The sequence below is a fragment of the Eptatretus burgeri genome, chromosome 11 (genome assembly GCF_056783735.1).
Source record: "Eptatretus burgeri isolate ZD-2024b chromosome 11, Ebu_testis_v1, whole genome shotgun sequence".
NCBI lineage: Eukaryota > Metazoa > Chordata > Myxini > Myxiniformes > Myxinidae > Eptatretus > Eptatretus burgeri.
This window is the reverse complement of record NC_140971.1, coordinates 83,386,211-83,392,836: the sequence shown is the minus strand read 5'-3', so window position 1 is coordinate 83,392,836 and position 6,626 is coordinate 83,386,211. Positions and strand designations below refer to the sequence as shown.

Here is a 6,626-nt window from a genome sequence, read left to right as displayed (position 1 = left end):
TACCAAAAATGCGGTTTGTAATCGGAAATCCCCAATGTTTGAGGGGGTGCTGTGGGTGAACAAAGATCTCACTCGAAAATCCGGCTCGATCGTTTGTGCACAATGTATTCCAGACGATGAGTGTGAATTTTCATGACCATCCGACCATAACCCTAGGTCTTGGTGATGGAGTAGCATCATGATGGATACATGATGGAGTACTCCTCGGAGGAGTAGCATTTGGCGCGAAGGCACCTCCAGCTCTCGCATATTATCGATTTTTGCACTAATTGACCTTTGACTCCTGACCTAAGCCAAATCGGTCAATATGTACTGAGGCAAAGTTGTAGTACTCATTGAGTACCATGAACCTGCAAAGTTTCATTCTTATCGATGCACTCACCTGGTCGCTTGGGGGCCTTCAATTTTCGCCAATTTTCGCACATACCCTAATTGTTGGGGGCGCTACGGGTAAAGAATTCCATATAATCACAAAAAAACGGAATGTATTTGATAGAGCATCACCTGAAGATCATTCGTGCTAAATTGCATAACCCTAGGTGGGATAATGGCTTTCAGAATTGATTTCACGTGAACGGTACCGATTTTGAAGGTTTTTCGGTTGTTGCTCCGGAATCAAAGCGTCCCTAGCAACCATCACAATTTCCAAAGCACGAGGTCATAAGATGTACCTACCACCTGAGTTTGGTCAAAATCCGCCCGCGTTTACTACCAATTATGCTGATGACAAACGAACGAACAAACATCCAAACAAACAGACAGAATTACTGACAATATTTCGGCGACCTATCACCTATTTCGGTGACCCAATATATAAATATAAATATATATATATATATATATATATATATATATATATATATATATATATATATATATATATATATATTAATATTTTGGCATGCCGCTTTCTTTGTTCCACCATCAGATTTTTGTTACTGCATGAAATGAAACGAGCTTTGACATCTATAGTAATGATATTATTGTCTTCCTTAAGAGGCCCCTCAAAATTCCTTTTGATGATTATGGTAGTTCAATCTTATTATTATCTATATTAATATTTCGGCACACCCCTTTTTTTGTTCCACCATCAGATTTTTGCTACTGCTTGAAATGAAACAAGCTTTGACATCTGTAGTAATCTGATGGTGGAAAATCTGATGGTGGAACAAAAAAAGGGGCGTGCCGAAATATTAATATCGATGATATTATTGTCTTCCTTAAGAGGCCCCTCAAAATTCGTTTTGATGATTGTGGTAGTTAAACAGTTCATGTTCTCCATTTGCAAAATGGGAGGAATTATTGCACAAAAAAGAAATAAAAATGTTTGCCATTTTTTAGAGGACCACTAAGATGAGTTCGTAAAACCTTTTGTAGAGTATGTTATTATTAATCACTATACGCCATAGTAAATTGCTCATGTTATTGAGCTGTCAATAAGCCATCAATCATAGACATATAATAAACTCACTTGAGTATTCATATCTCTATTTCAATGCGTAATATCAAGCGGTATCTTCATGATGACCTAATAAAACCGGTCTCGATGTCCGTCCGTCCGTATATCTGTTCACAATCAAACCGATCGTGATGCATTTTAAGGCTTTCCGAGAGCTTTGGAGAGATTACCTACACTCTCGCACGGTGCTGTTTTTATTATTCCTACTGCACTTCATTAGAACATAGATCGTGAGTAGGGAAAGAATACTGGTTCTGGCTCACTTTTCCCCATGTAAATGAATGGGGGATTTTCAGCCATGAAATTTTTCTTTTTTTTCCCCTGAAAAAATAAATCCCCTTTTTAGCCCAAGGTATATTTATTTGTCTCCCCTTTTAACCTGGAGCCTGGTGTTGGCTTAGTGGTTAGGGTGGCGGCTTGGGATCCCAGGGTCCTGAGTTCAAATCCCGTTGGCTGCTGAATTAACACCAGGGGGTTGACTCAGCCTGCCATCCTTCCGAGGTCGGCGAAATGAGTGCCAGTGTACTGGTCCCGGTGTATGCCCCGGTTAGAATAGGTGTACCATATCCCTGTGTGTCGTAAGAGGCGACCAGGGTTGGTGTCAGGAAGGGCATCCGGCCATAAAACATTGCCTCAAGAAAAGCCAAACCCCTGCACAGCAGGGAAAAATGGCTGTAAAAACGGTCATTTTTTATTTCCCTTTAACCTAGGGGCTCTCTATTCAAATAACCCATACAACAAGATAAAGATTTGTTAAAGGTGATTCTAAAGAAATATCTGAAACGTCTAAGCCTCGGGGCACTCTTTATCAAATAACCAATGCATATTGTTTAGCTCACTCATTGAACCTATAAACATTTGTTCATTCTCAAATTCCTTCAATAGTTTAATTTTCTTTGCACAATAATCCCCATCTAAAATATTGAAAAACAAAACATTTGAATCTTTATATTTTTTAAGATACCCCTTTTGTGCCATTACGAAATGATAAACTTCTCTTAATGATCTCATCTGGCCACCGCCCGAGTTGCAAATCATTTTTTGTACATAAACCATGCCAGAAAAAAGTTTTGTTTCAAATGTTTTCAGTTCATGCCGTGAAAATGAGGAAGTGTTTTTTTGACACGGCCGTGCTGTGTGAATGAGGAAGTGGTTTTGGACTGTCATGCTGTGAAAAAATAGGAACTATTCTGTGAGACAAGGTCTCGTGTTTATATTTTATCTCAGAACACGAACTGAAAACATTTGAATCAAAACTTTTATGGCGTGGTTTATGTCCAAAAACGATTTGCAACTCGGGCGGTGGCCAGATGAGATCATTAAGAGAAGCTTGTCATTTCCTATGCCCACACCCAATGATTAAGCAATCTCCTCATCGTTGCTTTATAAGCGGTTCGCCAGACAAAGTTTCTGCCAGACGGGATTTTCATTTTTACAACTGAGGCATGGACGATATTTCTTCCGATGAAGCCAACAGCCCACTACAGAGTTGGTAAGTTTGTGTATGCTTTTCTCTTTGAACGATGAAGCAAATGATTATTAATTAAATCATGATAATTCTGATATATATATATATTTTTTCCCTGACAGGGCATTGGAAGAAATTGAGTTCACATATCACGACGTGGTTCATGAAATTAATACTCTTATTGAAGAGATCAATGATTTTAGAAGAGAATTGAAAGACATTTTCAATGAGTGGCATGAAGTCTTATCACGTCCTCTCATCTCGAAGGAATTAAACCAATGGTGAGACACGTGTGTGTGTGCCTCTCTCTCTGTCTGTCTTTCTACCTACCTCTCTCTGCTCTTATTGAAGAGGCCAATGATTTATAATGACTGGTCTCTGATCTCGAATGAATTAAACCAATGGTGAGGCACGTGTGTGTGTGTGTCTATGTGTGTGTGTGTGTGTGTGTGTGTGTGTGTGTGTGTGTGTGTGTGTGTGTGTGTTGCTTTCCCTGTCTGTCTCTTCATCTATACCCTTGACTTTTTTTTTTTTTCAGCACTATCGCACAACATCAGCTGTTGAAGCAATCTTGTACAACACATGATTTTCTGGAGGTAAATATTTCTGAATTATTATTAATATCACTCGTACAACACATGATTTTCTGGAGGTAAATATTTCTGAATTATTATTAATATCACTCTCTCTTTAGAATGTCGCCTTATGTTGGTTGCATCATTAGTTTGGACGTGGTTTTGTCAGTACACTGGAATTCATTTTATTGACCATGAAAGGATGACAGGCTCCTGGTGTGTTAATTCAGTGGTCAACGAGGCTTATTCATATTACCATGTAATTATCTTTATAGAACCTAATTATTATCCACTTTTTGTTTCAAAACAGAATATGGTGTCTGAGTTTCGAAATCACAAGACATCTGAAGAAGATTGCTGGGAAAGATTGTACATTCTCGCAAATGAATATTTAATATTTTCAATATTAATAAATTATATTTGTTTTGTTTACAATTACTTGATTCTGAATTACAAGAAAAGAATAAAAGAGATGTAAAGGGGGGAGGTTGGGGGGGAGGGGGGGGTAGGTGCGCTCCCCCAATGGCCCATCACCCCTCATCCCATCCCTCCCTCCCCATGTGTGTGTGTGGGGAAGGGTGGGGGGTGGGATGAGGGAGGTGGTGGGTCAAAGGTGGGGGCGCACAGGGGGATGAGGGGGTGGGGCTTGTGTGGGCGGGGCTTGTGTGGGCGGGGCTTCGGTGGGGGCTTGTGTGGGTGGGGTGTGTGTGGGAGGGGCTTGTGTGGGCGGGTGTGTGTGTGTGGGTGGGGCTTGTGTGGGTGGGGCTTGTGTGGGCGGGGGTTTATGTGGGTGGAGCTTGTGTGGGAGGGGTTTATGTGTGTGGAGTTTTTGTGTGGAGCTTGTGTAGGCAGGGCTTATGTGGGAGGGGTTTATGTGGGCAGGGTTTATATGGGCAGGGGTTTATGTGGGTGGAGCTTGTGTGGGAGGGGTGAATGTGGATGAGGCTTATGTGGATAAATGGATGGGTGGAGAGATGGGGGGATGGGTGGATGAGTGGAGCTTGTGTGGATGGGTGGATAATTTTTTAATTAAATAAACATGTTGTGTGTGTGGGGAACTAATTAACTAATCACTAATTATGTGAATATGATGAATATGGGTGGAGCTTGTGTGGGGTTTGTGTGTGTGGAGCTTGTGTGGAGTTTTTGTGTGGAGGTTGTGTGGAGCTTGTGTGGGGTTTGTGTGGGCGGGGCTTGTGTGGGCGGGGGCTTGTGTGGGTGGAGCCAAAAAGGGGCGGAGTCAAAAAATTTCAATTTATCTTTGTATTTTGTAATTCCTGTGAATAAAATGAACCTAAAATCTCTTCCCCTTCCAAATCATATATCTTATAAGTCCAAGGAACCGTATCTATTACATCAACAATTTTAAAAAGCTCGTTGGTCCATCTTTTCGTATAACCTTTTTCAAAATGAGATTTCCACCGATATATTCTTACGATATCACCAACTTTGAACTTAGGTTTTCTGACATTAATCTCTTTTTCATATTTTAATTTTGTAAATGTTTCTGATGGTTTCATATTTGTTGCCGTGTGAATCGTGTCATTATACTTATCCACAATATCCTGAATAAAAGATGACCATTGTTGTGAACCGAGTTGTGTGAATTTTTTATATAGTCTCTCTTTTAAGGTACGATTAAAACGTTCAACAACAACTGCCTTCCCTTCATTAAAGGTACTGTATAATGTAATACTGTTATTTTTTAGAAAATTCATAAATGTCTTGTTATAAAACTCTCTACCCTCATCAGTCCACAATTTTTTAGGTTTCTCTTACTTTTATTAAATATCTGTTGAAAAGCTAACATAAGAGTATTACCTGTTTTGTTTTTAAAGGGACAACCCACACATATCTACTCCTCAAATCAATAACGGTTAAAGCATACTTGTACCCCTTATCATTATTGAGTTCAATCAAATCAGCAGACCAGATATAATCAACTTCCTTGAATAAACTTTCCTTCTCTGAAACTTTGTGAATATTGGTTTATGTAATTCATCAGCTAATTGCTCTTCAGTCTTAATGGCATCATTAGAGCCTATAAGTTTTTTGAATTTCCAAGTCCAAGTTTCAATTTAGCACTGATCATCTTCTTCACAATGAACCGATCAACTTTTTCTCTCAAGGTTGGATTTTGTATCAGAGACAAATTATACAACATTTCTCTATCGGCTTCATGCTTTTCTTGCAAAGTTGTGGTATTCCCATAATCAATATCGTGTCTCATGCACACTTCATCAACTCTATTGATAGGCTTACTCCAGGATTTAGGATTGTCTGCCTCATCTAATCTTTTATCCAAGTTTGTGCCTGGGCCACAGAAAGAATACCCTGGAAGATGTAATTCCCCTGGTATTCCAGTAGTTGTAAATTTACTTCCTGATAAAAACTTTTGGATATCTCCTCCTAGTTTGTGTTGGGAGATAAATTGATTTTTTTTTGAACCACACACCGAACATATACCTTTTGTATAACCCTGTTATTTTTACTTTTAATATATGAAATATTTTTAGTATTAGTTTTCTTTTTACATTTGAGACAATAACTCATTTATTTATGAGAAAAATTCCTGCAGAGTGCAAAAACCTTTTAGTTTCCAACATGCACATTTGAATCTTAATTTTTAAAACATAAAGAATCCTTAGAAATGCCTTCACTCTCTCCTCCATTTATTTAAGAAAAAAAAAAATGAAAAACTTGAATTAAAATCCATATCTTGTCGATGCTAATAGTCTTGTCGAAAGTATTGCAAATAGACTTGTCAATTCTTTCTTTTCCTCCTCGGTGGGTTGAGTTATTTTCTGTAATACCCTTAATCTTTTTTTAATCTCACTGGTTTCCATATTTTGATATTTATTTTGTCTCGCTTCTTTCCTCCCTCTCCTCCTTCTCTCTCTTCTCTTTTTCCTCCTTCTCTTTCTTCTCCCTCTCCTCCCTCTCCTTCTCTTTCTTCTCCCTCTCCTCCCTCTCTCTTCTCTCTCTCCTCCTCTCTCTCTTCTCTCTTTCCTCCCTCTCTCTCTTCTCTCCTCTCCTCCTTCTCTCTCTTCTCTTTTTCCTCCTTCTCTTTCTTCTCCCTCTTCTCCTTTTCCTCCTCTTCCCTCTCTTCTTCAACTCCTTCCTC

At 39.1% G+C, this 6,626-nt stretch overlaps 1 long non-coding RNA gene across 1 annotated transcript; it reads left to right on the top strand.

Annotated features, from left to right (window-relative positions):
• The first annotated feature begins 2,528 nt into the window (after window positions 1-2,528).
• LOC147017502 (uncharacterized) lies at window positions 2,529-3,937 on the top strand. Its single transcript, XR_015049533.1, has 3 exons — window positions 2,529-3,208; window positions 3,466-3,523; window positions 3,813-3,937. It is a non-coding gene; the product is annotated as an uncharacterized LOC147017502 (long non-coding RNA).
• Window positions 3,938-6,626: the final 2,689 nt, after the last annotated feature.